The sequence below is a fragment of the Dama dama genome, chromosome X (assembly GCF_033118175.1).
Source record: "Dama dama isolate Ldn47 chromosome X, ASM3311817v1, whole genome shotgun sequence".
NCBI classification, from domain to species: Eukaryota; Metazoa; Chordata; class Mammalia; order Artiodactyla; family Cervidae; genus Dama; species Dama dama.
Genome location: NC_083714.1, coordinates 159,189,151 through 159,206,109, shown reverse-complemented (window position 1 = coordinate 159,206,109; position 16,959 = coordinate 159,189,151). Strand labels below are relative to the sequence as shown.

Below are 16,959 nucleotides of genomic sequence, written 5' to 3'. Positions count from 1 at the left end.
CTGCAGGGGAAAAAAAAAAAAAAAATTCCATCCAAACATGGGAGTTGAGGGTTAAGGGGAGATTAATAATAAAATGGGGCTCACGCACTGTCTAAATAGCTTGGCATCCTGATTTTATTACCTAGCCTTAAAAATACTTTTTCTAGGTCACTAAATATTTTTCAAAGACATACTTTTTAACATTCCACCTTCCCCAGTTTCAAATTCCAGAAGGAATACTAACCATTCCCGCAGGGCAGAACATTCTTTTTTGTTTAACCCTAAAGAACTATAGTATCCTAAATTACCCCCTTGCGTAGTTATACAAGTAACATTTTAGGTGCCAAAAAAGAAAAAATGGATACAGTTTCCCCCTGCCATGGACAACTGTGTTGATTGCTTGCCTTGGGTTTGTGGGGTTCCTGTTTGAAGCCCTCCAGTGTAGAGAATTGACCTGCAATGCAGGAGACCTGGGTTCAGTCTCCTGGATCTGTTGCAGAAAGGGGGACCTCTTCCAGGGCCCGTGAAAGTGGGCTCTAACCGTCGGAAATGAATTGTCTGAGGAGACACATGAGCTGACAAAGAAAGATTTTAAAGGGGCTCCCGGCGGGGAAAGCAACCAGGTAAGGGCACCCAGGAGGCCTGCTTTGCCACCTGGCTCACAGTCTTGGGTTTTATGGTGATGGAATTAGCCTCCGGGCTGTCTCTGGGCAATCGCTCTAACTCAGGGCCCTTCCTGGGGGTGCACGCATTGATCAGCCAAGGGGGACACCAGCAAGAACGATCCAGGGGAGTGGTCGGACATGTAGTGTCTCCTTCCGAACTTTCCCAAACTCTTCTGCTTGGTGGTGGCTTATTAGCTCTGCATTCCTTACTGGGACCTTCTGTCATAAAGTGAAAGTCACTCAGTCGAGTCTGACTCTTTGCAACCCCATGGACTATTTAGTCCATGGAATTCTCCAGGCCAGGATACTGGAGTGGGTAGCGTTTCCCTTCTCCAGGGGCTCTTCCCAACCCAGGGATCGAACCCAGGTTTCTCACATTGCAGTCGGATTCTTTACCAGCTGAGCCACCGGTGAAGCCCTCTTGCATTCCACTGTCAAAGCTGGCACAAATGGTTACTATGTTGCCTGGTGAGGGTGGGCAGTTTCAGTGAGTGTGCTTCCCCTAACAATGAGGAAGATCCCCTGAAGAATGAGGTGGCAACCCAGTCCAGCTTTCTCCTCTGGGAAATCCCATGGACAGAGGAGCCTGGTGGGCTACAGTCATGAGGTCTCAGGAATCGGACACAACTCAGCAACTTAACCAGCCAGCCCGGTCAGTGTTAGAAAAAGAGGTGGGCCGCTGTTCCAAGCCGAGAGCAACTTCCTATCCTTGGAGACCTCAGAAGAGGTGGAGAGAACCAGAGATACCCGAATACCCCGGTCTTGGCAGGATCCAGGATGCGAAAGTCCCAAAGCACCACCTGTCGTGTTCCCTGGGACATCCGGCAAACCTGAAGTCTTCGTGGCGAGGAGTGAAAATTTTCCCTCTGTTGTATTCTGTCAGATACACCCTTTTGGCGCTCATAGACAGGTGCACGTTTTAGGGGCATGGTGCAAATGACTGCTTCCCTATAAACTGAATCACTTTGAAGGCCCCAGATTATGCGGTAGGAGAGGGAGGCTCCACGGCAAAAAGACGTCTGTGTGTGTTTGTGTGTGTGTATGTGTGTGTGTATGTGTGTGTGTGTGTGTCCCGGTTAATGACAAACATCAGACTGTGCTTAGTTGTTCAGTCGAGTCCAGCTCTTTGCGACCCCATGGAATGTAGCCCAACAGGCCCCTCTGTCCATGGGATTCTCCAGGCAAGAAGGCAAGAAGTGGGTTGCCATTTCTTTCTCCACATTACTTAGATGACTAAGCTCACGCGCTCAGTCATGTCCAACTCTTTGCAACCCAATGGACTGTAGCCTGCCAGGCCCCTCTGTCCATGGGATTCTCCATGGCAAGAATACTGCAGTGGGTTGCTGTTTCCTTCTCCAAACACTAGGATGATGAACTGGAATCAGTCCCTGTTTGGTGCCCGTCACACAGACTTTGTGAGCAGATCGTGTCCCTGAGTTGCGTTTTGGCCCACTTGGACGTGGACTGTAAAAAGAAGAGATGAGAGAAAGAAATGGAGCTTTGCATTTCACAAAGCCCCAGCCCCCAGCTCCTGCTCTGCAGTGGAGAGCTCATGCCAGGGCCATCCTTGCATCTGCGCAGAACACTCACATAGTGAGTTTTCTGTTCTTTGTATCAACGGCGTCTATGTTACTGCGTGACCGAGCGTATCTGAATACCCGGAGGAAAGAAGACATGTGCACACGAGCTCCTCCGTGAGTTTTCACGGCAGCATTATTCACAGAAGTCAAAAAGTGGAAACACCCAGGATGTCCATCAACAGATGTTGGATACACAGAATGTGATCTGTCCACACAGCAGAATCTGAGTCAGCCGGAAAAAGAGGTACTGGTGGGTCTGCAACGCGGTAGCAGCTCAGATGCGTTATCAGTTCAGTTCAGTTCAGTTCAGTCGCTCAGTCCTGTCCGACTCTTTGCGACCCCATGGACCGCAGCACGCCAGGCCCCCCTGTCCATCACCAACTCCCGGGGCTTACCCAAACTCGTGTCCATTGAGTCAGTGATGCCATCCAACCGTGTTGTGCTGGGACACCAAAGGCTGACTGTCGTTTGATGCCGTTTCTGTGAGGTGTCCAGGATGGATCAACCTACAGAGACGGGACGTAGCTGAACGGTGGTTGTCAGCTCCAGGAGGGGACAGCGCTAGGTGGTTGTCAGCTCTGTTGGGGGTGATGAAAAAATGTCTGAAACTAGATGCGGGAGTTACGGTTGCACACCTCAAAATACACTGAAATTGGGACTTCCCGGGTGGTCCAGTGGCTAAGTACCTCCGAGCGCTCAACGCAGGGGGCTGGGTTTTATCCCGCGTTGCAGAACTAGATCCCACATGCTGCAACTAAGAGATGGCACATTGCAGCAGAATGATTCCATGTGCTGCAATAAAGGCTCAGCGCAGCCAAATAAATACATAAAATAAATATTTTTTAAAAAGAAATACACGGAAAGTGCTTCCCTGGTGCCCCGGGAGTGAAGAATCCAAACGCCAGTGCAGGGGACACAGGTTTGATCCCTGGTCTGGGAAGCTCTCATGTGCCAAGGGGCAGCAAAGCCCATGTACCGCAACCACTGAAGCCCGTGCATTGTGGAGCTTCTGTTCTGCCACAGGAGACGCTGCTGCCAAGGGGATCCTGAGCGCTGCAGCTAGAGAGTAGCCCAGCTAGAGAATCGCCTCAACCAGAGAAATCACTGCAGCTAAGAGAAAGCCAGTACATGGCAATGAAGACCCCAGAACAGCCAAAAATAAAAACAAATAAATAAATTTAAAATTAAAGAAACGTCAAAACGTACTGAGAAATAGCACTGAATTGTACATTTTACAGTGGGTGAATTTTATGGTATGTAAAGTGAAGTGAAGTGAAAGACAGTCATGTCTGACTCTTTGCAACCCCAGTCCATGTATATTCTATACAGTCCATGGAATTCTCCAGGCCAGAATACTGGAGCGGGTAGCCTTTCTCCAGGGGATCTTCACAACCCAGGGATTGAACCCAGGTCTCCCGCATTGCGGGCAGATTCTTTACCAGCTGAGCTACCAGGGAAGCCCAAGAATCGTGGAGTGGGTAGCCTATTCTTTCTCCAGTGGATCTTCCTGACTCAGGAATCAAACCAGGGTCTTCTGCGTTGCAGGTGGATTCTATACTGTCTGAGCTACTAGGGAAGCCCCAGCCTTCTACTCCTTTGCAAAGTTCCTCCTCACCAGCCCTGCCGTAGCTCTCCTTTCTTCTCACTTGAGAACCCAGGAACCGTTTGCCTGGCACCTCCTCCACTTACCCCCTGCTCCGAATCACACATTCCCTGCTTTTCAAAAACACGATGGCCAGAAAGCCACCCCCAGGGATTCGGGCTCCTTAGGTCTGGGATGCGGTCCACCCATCGGAATTTTTTTTAAGTTACTTGGAGGGCTTCCCTGGTGGCTCAGCTGGTAAAGAATCTGCCCGCAATGCGGGAGACCTGGGCTCAATCCCTGGGTTGGGAAGATCCCCTGGAGAAGGGAAAAGCTACCCACTCCAATATTCTGGCCTGGAGAGTTCCGTGGACTGTACACAGTCCATGGGGTCGCAGAGAGTCGGATACGACTGAGCAGCTTTTACCTTCTTTGGAGATCCAAAGGGGGGGGGGGGCGGGCAGGGGAAAATGTTTTTAAAATGAAAGTTCCCAGGTGCCCTGGTGGTTTGGATTTCAAGCTATCAGAGTCAGGGGGCCAGATTCAGTCCCTCGTTGGGAAACAGAAATCTGGGAAGCAATGCACTGCAGTCAAAAAAATTTTTAAATGCCTAGAGATTGCCATGGGCAGCCGAGGTCCGCGCTCCAATCGCGCCCACCCCCGTTTCTCACCTTTGCTGCTTCCCAATGCACCAATGCATTTCTTCACTTTGCTCCCCTTGGAAGCACTCCGAGTACTCCCAGGTTTTTCTTTGGGGAGACATTTTTCCTGTAAGTTAATATTCTGGATGCTGAGTCATGGAGCCTTCTCCCAGGGAAGAAATAATGCTAGATTATTGCTGGCAGGGATGGAATTCAGGAGCTCTCCTTGATAAGTGTCTTTTTCATTTATATCAACTTTGGCAGTGTTGGCATTTGGGACTGGATAGTGCTGCATGCACGCTGGGTGTTGGGCAGATTCTTCTTCCAGAAGGGAAGAATCCACAGGCCAGGGTCTCCTCTGAAATCCCTAACATCGTTCTAGAGACATTACAAACTTTTAAAGAAAACTCCACTGATGCTGTTTCTTCTGAAAGATCCCTCCTGGTTGTCTTGTTTCCCCTGCTGCAGCCCTATGCAGAGAAGAGCTTGGATGGTGTGGAGACCCCTGGTCTTCCCCCACCAGATGCCAGACCCACCCCCTGCCCCCAGCTATAGCAGTTCCAATGTCTCCAGACGTTGCATACATCCCTTGAGGGGAGCAAAAATCACCCCAGTTGAGAACCACTGATTTAAGAGTATACAGAAGTGTGTTTACACTTTGCTGATTTTCAAGTGTGCTTAAAAAATATATAGCTTTTCAAAATCTTTCCCTAGTGACTCAGTTGGTAAAGATTCCGCCTGCCATTGCCGAAGACTGGCTGGAGCACGGGAGATCCAGTTTCGATCCCTGGGTCAGGAAGATCCCCTGGAGAAGGAGACGGCAACCCCCTCCAGTATTCTTGCCTGGAGAATCGCGTGGTCAGAGGAGCCTGGTGGGCTACAGTCCATGGGGTCGCAGAGTTGGACACAACCAAGCAACTAAACCGCAACCACGGAAGTGTGTCTCCGTTTTGCTGGTTTTAAACTATGTTCAAAAATATCTATACTTTTTCAAAATACTGTTCAGTCTTAATTGATTTCTAAAGGAAATCAGTCCTGAATATTCACCGGACGGACTGATGCTGAAGCTGAAGCTCCAATACAGGAGACAGATCCACGTGTGACTTGTACAGAGACCTGCTGCCTGATGGCGTGGGGCTTGGCATGGAATGGGGACACAGGGGCCTATGTTCCAAAGCCCTAGAGAGGACATTTGTTCAGTTCTGCAGTCTCTCTTGACCTGCCTTGGCCTTTTTCAAGGTCATACTTCCTTGGGCACAGCCAGTCACAGGCAGACGGTCACGGGTGCCGGGGTACCAAGGGGGACACGTGTCTGCTGACCTCAAGCACTGCCCCCAGGGCAGAGCTGGGCCGCGGTCCTGGACCAGGGACAGAGAAGGGGCCTGCAGAGCGGTGGTTCTGGCGAGGTTCCCAGCCCCAGCTGTGTGCAGTGTTATCCTCAGACTCGACCTTCAAAAATGCACACTCAAGAGATACAACTGTTACAGCTTTCGACATGACAGTCCCGGATGTTATACCCCAAGCCAGGGCCAAATCAGACCATGGGGACCCTGTGCCTCTGAAGAGTCACAGGACCTTGAGTCTGGGCCCGCTCACCCCTAAGTGAAAGTGAAAGTGATGGTCGCTCAGTCGTGTCCGACTCTTTGCAACCCCACAATGGACTGTAGCCCACCGCTCTCCTCTGTCCGTGGGATTCTCCAGGCAAGAATACTACAGTGGGTTGCCAATTCCTCCTCCAGGGGATCTTCCCTACCAGGGATTGAACCTGGATCTCCTGCATTGCACACAGATATCTGAGCCACCGGGGAAGCCCAGCATCAGTCAGTCTTTACCTAGCTAAGGAAAGGAATAAAGAAGACATTTACCCAATCACAAAATGATGCAATAACCAGGTGCCCAAATAATTCATTCTATCAGAATTACCTTTTCACATGCTTTCGCTTTTCTCAGTTGCTGAATTCCTTTTTCACAGCATTAGTGTCTGTACAGAGAAAACATGCAGTGTACTTTTCTTTTTTTTCTTTAAATCAGTTTCCTTATTTTTGTAGTCTGCCGTATATTTCTCGACTAATTTGCAAAACATCCAAAGAAAGAAGTGAGGATCTGTTGTGGGCCAAATATGTACACTTCACGAAATTCAGGCTGTCCCTTGCTCAAAAGATCATGAAGTCACTTGCCTGGCATTGGCCTTCGCAGCGTGTGTTAAGTTGGAAAGCGTGGTCGTAAAGGATTGTCACCGCAATCTGTTACTTGTCGGCCAGGGTTCCTTGGCGGAGGGACCTTGCGCGGAAATCTGCCCAACCCCAAGGACCACAGCTTCAAGGCTGACATCCCGGGTGTCTGCCTTTGTGGCAAACACCCCCAGGTGACCTAACATACCCACTCTTGAAGACACACTGGCCCAGTTGAACATTGTGGCTACTCAGGCCCCAGGCAATCGGTAAACCACACTCAGTTCAATTCAGTCCAGTTGCTCAGTCGTGTCCGACTCTGCGACCCCATGAACCGCAGCACGCCAGGCCTCCCTGTCCGTCACCAACTCCCGGAGTTTACTCAAACTCATGTCCATCGAGGCGGTGATGCCATGCAACTATCTCATCTTCTGTCGTCCCCTTCTCCTCCTGCCCCCAATCCCTCCCAGCATCAGGGTCTTTTCCAATGAGTCAGCTCTCCGCATCAGGTGGCCAAAGGGTTGGAGCTTCAGCTTCAGCATCCGTCCTTCCAATGTATACTCAGGGCAGATTTCCTTTAGGATGGACTGGTTGGATCTCCTTGCAGTTCAAGAGACTCTCTAGAGTCTAGCTCCCCCCAGAAGCAGGGTGAGCTCTCTCGTGTTCTCACTTCCACGCTTGGTTCTTAGACATCATTGGAGGGAATGCCAGGCCACTGACACACGGCTTCTAAAGGCATCTCGAGATGCCACAGAGGCAATGAGTCAAGCAGCAAAATTCTGAGGACGTGGGGGCTGGGCTCCTGGCCCTAGAGTGGCCTCTCCAGCCACGCTGGATTCAAGGTACACATTCAAAAACTCCTCACGCTGCTTTGTCTAGCTTCTCCGCCTCCCAAGCCAAGCGCTGAGACCTACAAACACACCCTGCGTGCTCCCAGGTGACAATCCCGACGTCCGATAGGAGGGAAGACTCGAAAGGCAGGCATCTGGTGCTCGGAAAACACACCCCTGTCTTCTTAGCAGCTGACTTTCTTAACTTGGGCTTCCCTGGTGGCTCAGTCGGTAAAGAATCTGCCTGCAATGGGGGAGATCTGCGTTCGATCCCTGGTTGGGAAGATTCCCCTGGAGGAAGGCATGGCAACCCACTCCAGTATTCTTGCCTGGAGAATCCCAGGGACAGAGAGGAGCCTGGCGGGCTGCAGTCGGTGGTGTCGCAAAGGGTTTGACACGACTGAGTGACTTCACCCTTTTCCTCACTTGAAGAAATCCTCCACCTGTAAGATGTTTTTGTTATGTTCTTGAGACAGAAATGAGCCAGATTGGGGAATTATTTGTATTTCTTATTGACCACGCTGGGTCCTCACTGCTCAGCCTGCTCTCTGCTTGCAGCGCTTGGGATCAGTAGTTTGTCCTTGAAATCTTCCAAGGGATCGAACCAATGTCCCCTGGCATGACCAGGTGAATTCTTAACCACTGGACCACCACGGAAGCCCAGTGGAGTCTTTCTTAAACACGATGCACTCTCTGTAGCTGTAAACGTCTTTCTTTTGGGGGGATCAGTTCAGTTAAGTCGCTCAGTCGTGTCTGACTCTTTGCGACCCCGTGGACTGCAGCACGCCAGACCTCTCAGTCCATCACCAACTCCTGGAGTTTACTCAAACTCATGTCCATTGAGTCGGTGATGCCATCCAACCATCTCATCCTCTGTCGTCCGCTTCTCACACCTTCAGTTTCTCCCAGCATCAGGGTCTTTTCCAATGAGTCCGCTCTTCACATGAGATGGCCAGAGGATTGGAGTTTCAGCTTCAACATCAGTCCTTCCAAAGAATATTCAGGACTGACCTCCTTTAGGATGGACTGGTTTGGGGGGATAGGGTTGATTAATTTGCACTGGACAGAGTGGACATCAGCCTTCATCACTGAGTGTCTAGAACAAGGTTTTCCTGTCATATCTGTTCTCCCAGACGTCCATCCCTTACCTCCACGACACTCGGGAGGAGGAGTTGGTCTTCTTTGTAGCAGCCCATTTGTTTCTGGAAGGATCCCATCTGGCAAAACTTTGTCTTCTTTCCCTGAAATTTTTTATTTTATTTTTTTTTTTTTTGGCCTCAGTTCCATTTAAACTACGGAAACATTGTAAAAATACTCCAGGAGTCCTAGATGCGAAAAGAAAAGAAAAAAATTTAGGGTAAAATAGGAAGCAAATAAAAAGATTACTCAGAGAGCTTCTGAGAAGCTTTCATAAATCATGCAGCCTGGTGATAACGGTCGACAAGCTGGCAAGTGTTTCGGGGAAGCCTGCAGGAAGCGAAACCCACTGCATGCATCACAGGAGCCAGCGTTTCAGCGTGTGAAGTCCCTCAAGACTTTGGGGTCCCCACAAACACTTTGTAACCCACACACTTCCCGGAGGAGATCCCCTCACCCCTCCATCCCACCGGCTGGCTAAAGATCTCCTGGCCTGGAGGGTCTAGTGGGACAAAGCTTTGAATCAGCAAACAAAGACGGGAACAAACTTGACTCTTTCCCAGAGTTGCAGAGTGGCTGGGCTTTCTTCTTCTCTCTGACCCCCGCCGGTTTCTGGTTTCCCCATTGTTACTTTGAGTCAGCAAAGAGGAAAACGTCAGGGGATTCTGCAGCAACACTCCCAACAGGCTGCTGTTCTGTTGCCGAGTCGTGTCCGACTCTTCGCGGCCCCGTGGACTGCAGCACGCCAGGCTTCCCTGCCCTTCACCATCTTCCGGAGTTTATACTCAAACTCACGTCCATTGAGTCGGTGATGCCGTCCGACCGTCTCATCCTCTGTCGTCCCCTTCTCTTCCTGTCCTCAATCTTTCCCCGCATCAGGGTCTTTTTCAGTGAGTCAGCTCTTTGCATGAGGTGGCCAAAGTATCAGAGCTTCAGCATCAACCCTGAATATTCACTGGATAAGCTACATGGCTTCCCTTGTGGCTCAGTGGTAAAGTATCGGCCTGCCATGAGAGAGACCCAGGTTCAATCCCTGGGTTGGGAAGATCCCCTGGAGAAGGGCATGGCAACCCACTCCAGTATTCTTGCCTGGAGAACCCCATAATGGACAGGGGAGACTGGTGGGCTAGAGTCTGTGGGGTCGCAAACAGTCGGACACAACTGAGCTACTAACACCTCACCTTACCTCAGGCTACATGAGCAAAAACGGCAATATCTCTGCTATTCTTTCTACCCAGAAATCTTTGTTTGATTTGAGGGTGTGCTGCTGAGAGCAAAGGACTCTTTGGAGATCCTTGGGATAAGAAAGACACACAGACTCAACCAATTCAAGGTCAGGCAGATGGGGTTTTGTATGGCTTGGTTCGGCCTCAGGCTCTCCACCACGCCCAGGCGTGCAAGGGCTGGGTGTCTCCCCACGCAGAGTCACTTCTCAAAAGGATCTGAAGGTGCAGGGGGAGTGTCATCCAAGGACAGCTGCCAAAAATCGCTGACTTCCAGGGCTGCGGAGAAATTGCAAGACCCAAGTCACTCCCATTAACCCTTGCATGCCAAGTAGGAGGCTAGGTGATAAAACACCCAGCGGGAAGACTTCTAAGGGACGAGTTAATCAACCGGAACGTGAATGGGGCTGCAGTTCAGCTAGCTGCAAAGAAAGTGCATCATAGAAACTCAGCAACGTGCATCGCAGTCGAGAACCCCCAGGGCAAGAATCCTGACCAGTGAGCATCACCAGACAGACCAGTTATTGGCCCTCTGGAGTAGGGGAGGGGAGGTTGTGTTTCACACAGGCTTGTAAGGATGCTCTCTCTCTCTCTTTTATTCTATAACTAATTTTGAGCTTTCCCAATAGCTCAGTTGGTAAAAAATCCGCCTGCAGTGCAGGAGACCCCGGTTCAATTCCTGGGTCAGGATGATCCCCTGGAGAAGGGATAGGCTACCCACTCCAGTATTTTTGGGCTCCCCTGGTGTCTCAGCTGGTAAAGAATCTCCCTGCAATGTGGGAGACCTGGGTTCGATCCCTGGGCTGCAAAGATCCCCTTGGAGAAGGGAAATGCTACCCACTCCAGTATTCTGACCTGGAGAATTCCATGGACTATATAGTCGGTGGGGTCGCAAAGAGTCAGACACAGACTGAGTGACTTGCACTTCCATTTATTTTAATTGGAGGATAATTACTTTACAATATTGTGGTGGTTTTTGCCATAAAGCGACATGAATCAGCCATGGGTGTATGTGTCCCCCTCCCACCTCCCTCCCCACCCCATCCCTCTGCAGAGGGTTGTCCCAGAGCGCTGGCATTGAGCACCCTGCTGCATGCATCAAACTTGCCCCGGTCATCTATTTCACACATGTTTCAATGCTATGCTGTCAAATCATCCCACCCTTGCCTTCTCCCACAGAGTCCAAAAGTCTGTTCTTTACATCTGTGTCTCTTTTGCCGTCTTGCATGCAGGGTCATCGTTTCCGGATGCCGACCTCTTGCATCTCAGGCCTGGGCCGTCTGCCAGCATCTGCATTTTATAGCCTAACAGGAGGGGAGAGCGTGCGTGGGGCTGTCAGATGGGGGTTCCCAGAGCTGGGAGTATAGCAGCTATACTATCAGTCACTGGGTCGTGTCCAACTCTTTGTGACCCCGTGGACCAGAGCCCACCAGTCTCCTCTCTGTCCATGGGATTCCCCAGGCGGGAATGCTGGAGTGGGTTGCTATTTCCTTTTCCAGGGGATCTTCCCAACCCAGGGACAAAATCCCAGGTCTCCTGAATGGCAGGCAGATTCTTTACGATATGAACCACCAGGGAAGCCCTAGCAGCTTTAGAGCTCACCCCTTCCCCCGGTATCCCCCAGGACTGGCAGTTGGCATCGTCCAACTGCAAGGGCGACATGGGAATGCCGTCTCCCTTCACGTCCTGAAGAAAACAGAAACAGTAGTGGGCTTTGATGAGCACTTGTATTCTCCTTAGACATTCTGAATTTCCCGTGCATGTTGATTAAAGCAGAACGCATTTTCCAGTCCTCACTAGGAAAATCATGAGACCTCAGCACTCCCAACTCCCCCAGAATGGACGTAAAATGCTTTCACAGGCAAACGTAAGATTGCCCGTGTTCTCAAAGACCAGACTGCTAGCTTCTGAAGGGATTTAAGACAGAACAAACGCTGCAGATTCAGTAGATGTGAACGGGCTTCCTTGAAATCGATTGTATCTGCCTCTTTTAATCAATCTCCTCTCACTTCTGTAGGAAACAGTTCTTGATCACATTCAGCATAATTGGGCACAAAATGTGTTTCTGTGAAGACACACCATTCAAACAGCTCAGAACCATTTTAATGTAATTCATGATATAGAAACAATCTCAGATGCATTTTCTTTGTTCCAGCATGAATGGTTTTGCTCTCATAGCCATTCTGATTAGCTTTGCTACACATATTTCACTTAACGTTTGTAAATAGATAAGGTATAGAAATATTTCTTACCTATTTAGAAAGATAGATGTAGACAGGCTTGATCAATACAGAAAGGTTCTTAGTGGAGATTCTCAATTCTTACTGAAGGAAAATCCTCCACTAGAACTTCTGCACACTCTTTCTTCTCTGTTGGCTTACAGAATGCAAATCCTAGGAGACAGTAGCATTGTTTGGGGTTGTGATATTTTCTTGCCTTTTTTGTCTTATTTCCTAGTAATCAAAGTCCTTGTCAGAGGCCACTTCTCTTTCTCCTCAAGATTCCCAATTCCCTTGCTCCCTACTAAGGAGAAATGCATAGACTCCTATTCACAGGGCAACAGTTAACAATTCTGATTACTCCCTCAAAAAGACCTACTGTAATTGCTAAAGGCAAAGATTTTTGAATGAAGAATTTTTAAAATTCCTCTAAAACACTGCTGCTTTGGAGTAGCTAGAAAATAATTTTCAGGTGACTACTCTTGTCCGCTCACTAGATTAAAATTTTAGATTAATTTTTAGTTCGAATGTTTGCATCAGTCCACTTTTTCTGCGTAACAAGCATTCCCAAAACACTTCATGACTGAAAACAGCCACCGTTTCCTTTGCTCATGATTCCGTGAGCTGGAGGCAACTCTGTGGCTGGACTCAGTCTTATCTGAGCTCGGTCACCAATCTGTAGTTGACTTCCAGGGGTGCTGAAGACTGACTGCTCAGTAGAGGACTTGTCTCTGCCATATCTGGTCTGTGGCCACCACCACCCCCCCGCAACCCCACCCTTGCAACAGACTACACAGACTTCACAGAGGGAGGAGGGGTATAAGGCTCTTGATGTCTACGCCTGGAACTCACACATTGCCCCTGCTACCACATTCTTTTGACCCAAACAAGTTACAAGGCCAGGCCAGATTCAAAGGAAGGGAAAATAGATGTGACTTAAGGATGGGGGTCATCCCAGAGTCATATTGCAAACAGGCATGCATTCAGGTAACCAGTGAAGGATCGTGGCCGGTTCTTGCAATCTGCAGTAGTAGCTGTTTTTGTTTTCCTAATCACATTCTCTTATGTGGAATTTTTTTGAAAATTTCAGAAAGAATAAGGCAAAAGAGTTGAAAATCAGACATCTACGTTGGATTCTCCTTTGACACAAGCTCCGAATAGAATATCCTGAATGGACTTTTTTTTTTAAACTTTGAGAAGTCTGGCTACATATCTGTCCTCAAAATATTACCTTGAATATCATGAGATTCTTAAATTGCTCCCAAAGCCGCCTGTTTTCTTGCTTGGTAAAATAATTACCCATCTCCTGTAGCAGTGGAAAATCACATATGATCATTGTAGAAATAGAGCTGTTCAGTTCAGTTCTGTCGCTCACTCGTGTCTGACTCTTTGCGACCCCATGGACTGCAGCACGCCAGGCCTCCCTGTCCATCACCAACTCCCGGAGTTTACTCAAACTCATGCCCATTGAGTCGGTGATGCCATCCAACCATCTCATTCTCTGTCGTTCCCTTCTCCTTCCGCCTTCAGTCTTTCCCAGCATCAGGGTCTTTTCCATTGAGTCAGTTCTTCGCATCAGGTGGCCAAAGTATTGGAGTTTCAGCTTCAGCATCAGTCCTTCCAATGAATATTCAGGACTGATTTCCTTTAGGATGGACTGGTTGGATCTCCTTGCAGTCATGGCAATGGAAAAAAAAAATGTTGATTTGATATATAAAGTCTACATAGCTAAAGATTACGGATGTTGATCACAACAACTTCATTATTTTTGCATTGCATTCAAAATGCAAAGGGTGGTGGGGGAGGAGAGGCAAGTCAACTTTATTAAGCGGGGGCGAAAAAAAGCAGTAGGAGAAAATCATTAATGTCTTTTTGACAAGTTGGCGGCATTAACCAAGGATGAAGAAGAAGGGAATCCACAGGATTGTGCCTGGTGAAAACCCTGCTGCTGACCCATGGCCCAGAGCCTGACCCATGGCCCAGAGCCTGTTTCCTTTCTCCCCCCATCCCACCCCACTGCCCCAATCCCACCACTCCACAGGGTCATGGGTCCACTGTCTGCAGGTAGTGGCATGATTTCCTGAAACATCACAAGGAGGCTAGGGAGCATCACCAAGGTATTTCATTGCGTTTGTTTATGTTGATGACACATTTCCAAGGATAAAAATACCCATTCCCTCTCACTCCCCGATAACTTTGGTGTTGAAGTAAGAAGAAATGCTTTGGGGGGCAGAGGTGGACAATTACACGTCATAGAAGGTATCTTGATGGCATGCTGTTGCTGCTGCTAAGTCACTTCAGTCGTCTCCGACCCTGTGTGACCCCACAGACAGCAGCCCACCAGGCTCCTCTGTCCCTGGGATTCTCCAGGCAAGAACACTGGAGTGGGTTGCCATTTCCTTCTCCAGTGCATGAGAGTGAAAAGTGAAAGTGAAGTCGCTCAGTCGAGTCCGGCCCTTTGGGAATCCAATGGGCTATAGACTGCCAGGCTCCGCCGTCCATGGGATTTTTCCAGGCAAGAATGCTGGAGTGGTTTGCCATTTCCTTCTCCAGGGGATCTTCCCCGCCCAGGAATCGAACCTGGGTCTCCCACACTGCAGGCAGAACTCTTTATCATCTGAACCATCAGGGAAGCTGCGCCATGTAGTTGACCAAAAATATCTGAAGGGAAGCCAGATACAGTGAAGAAATGATATCATGAACCTCCGAACCACTACCCATATCCTCCTTTTCCTTTTAATTAATTTAATAAATTATTTACTGGGCCCGTAAAGCGAGAAGGGCTTTGGGCTTGTTGCGGGGGAAGCGTAGAGATGAATTAAACGTGGCTCTTCTTCTTGAGGAGATTGTCACTTAGCAGGAAAGAGAGGCACTCACTCAATAACAGTTACCCAAGGTTAAAATGAATAGAGTCCGTCCTCATTACTCGTGAATTCTCGATAAGAGTTATTCATTGAAATCAATAGTCCTGGCACTTTCACAGTTATTCAAAGACACATACTCAACGGTGAGAAATGTTTGGTTGCTTGACACGCATGTTGCTAGCTGAGGTTTTTTCACAGCCCATTTAGTGCCAGTGTTTTTTTGGTTTTTTTTTTTTTTTGCCTGTTGGTGCTTTATCACCATTTAAAATGACCCACAAATGCAGAAGTACTATCTAGTTTCCTAAGCCTGAGAAGGCTGTGGAGTGCCTTATGAAGAAAATATGTGTGTTAGACGAACTTGCTCCAGGCATGAGTTATGGTGCTGGCCACGAGCTCCGTGTGGATGACATCAGAAGCATTTATTAAAATACGGTGTGTGTGAACAGGGCCCATGCATAAAAGAAGCATAGGTAGTGATCCGTTGATGAAATAGTGTAGCAGAGTCACACAGGAATCCAACTCTGTCTGTCTCCTCGGAGCAGTGGCTCGGTGTCCGCTCATTCAGAGTTCCTGGCGACTTTGGGGTTTCCACCACTACTGCAAAGAATAAGTATCAAACGTGTTCATGAAATGAATGACTTAAATGAAGAGTGTGTGTCACACAGGGAAGCTACAATGGCTGGTACGTTCAGAGTCAGCTTCTAGTTGAAGGAAACCAGAAGAGTTCATTGGAGGAGGAAGTATACTCACTGAGCTTTGCAGACTGAGCCACTTGTGGATTGGAAAAAAAAAAAAAGTTGCTGATGCAGGCCCTGCGGAGTGGAACAGCATGGGCCAAGTCATAGACCTGGAAAACGCTGGCATACGTCCTGTTCACAAGCACAAGTCCCAAGGTCAGACCCTCTGAGGTTAGGAAGGCACTTCTGTGGCCCTGGCTAAGTTACTCATTTTCGTGTAAAGGGGGTTGACGATAGCATGTCTCTCATAACGTTGCTGTGAGGGTGAAAATCTGTGACGCCTTCATCAGGGGCCCCGTGTGTGTGTTGAATATCTATGACTAGTTAGCTGTCATTGCTGTTACTGTTCCTATCACGCGAGCATGCCTGGCCGCTTCCCTTGTGTCTGACTCTTTGTGATGCTAAGGACCGTAGCTCCTCCGTCCGTGGGATTGGTGCCATGAGGTCCGTGGATTTTCACTCGGCTCAGTCATGAGCTGTAGAGGGCAAAGCTGTGGGGAACAGAGCTGGAAATACAGGTTGCTGTCTGGTCCCCGAGAACCTTGCATGCTTGATGAGGAAGTAGACTTTACGCCTCTTGGTACCGGGGAACAAGAGCGGGTTTCTGAACCGGGAACAGATGACATTCAGGTTGTTCTGCAGCCTGAGACTGCCAGTGAGCAGGATAAAAGATGGCAAGGGACATAGATGGGGACTGAGAGATCAATGAGACGATGAATCCGAGGGGAGAGAGGGTTCTAGGAGGAAACAGAAAGAGTTCAGAGTTCATGAGATCTAGGGGGAAAAAAATCAGCTCAAAAGAGGAAAAAAACATTATTCATAGGGCGCCAATACTGTCTCACTTCTTCATTTGGTGCCAGTTTCATGAGAGCATTTACATTGTGAAAATTTCAGGGAGCTTAAAATAGTGTGTGTGCTCTTTTCTGTATGAATATTGGCTGAGATGGAGCTGAAAAGTGATTTAAAGATGTCAGGCGGGATGGCGAGTTGGAGGATGGATCCATTTTAGTAAACAAGACGAAAAAGGAGCAGACTTGGGTGGGAGAGATGCAGTTCACTTTGGTGTCTGGGAAGTCTGAGACACTTCCAAAGTAGGGGTGATTTTGAAAGGAAGCTGATATCCCCATGGTACCAAAGGGCACCATCTGAAACTTTCCATCCCAGAGTCAAGACTCTTTTTTTTTTTTTTTAAATAAATCTAGGTTTTATTTCCCAGCAGTCTTTCCCATCTGGGAAAGATTGAAGGCGAGATGAGAAGGGGACGACAGAGGATGAGATGGTTGGATGGCATCACCCACTCGATGGACGTGAGTTTGGGTAAACTCCGGGAG

The 16,959-nt window shown here is 48.7% G+C and overlaps 1 long non-coding RNA gene across 1 annotated transcript; it reads right to left on the bottom strand.

Annotated features, from left to right (window-relative positions):
• Positions 1-555: 555 nt before the first annotated feature.
• LOC133051921 (uncharacterized) lies at positions 556-8,872 on the bottom strand. Its single transcript, XR_009691941.1, has 2 exons — positions 6,371-8,872; positions 556-2,802 (listed from the first exon to the last, which is right to left on the bottom strand). It is a non-coding gene; the product is annotated as an uncharacterized LOC133051921 (long non-coding RNA).
• Positions 8,873-16,959: the final 8,087 nt, after the last annotated feature.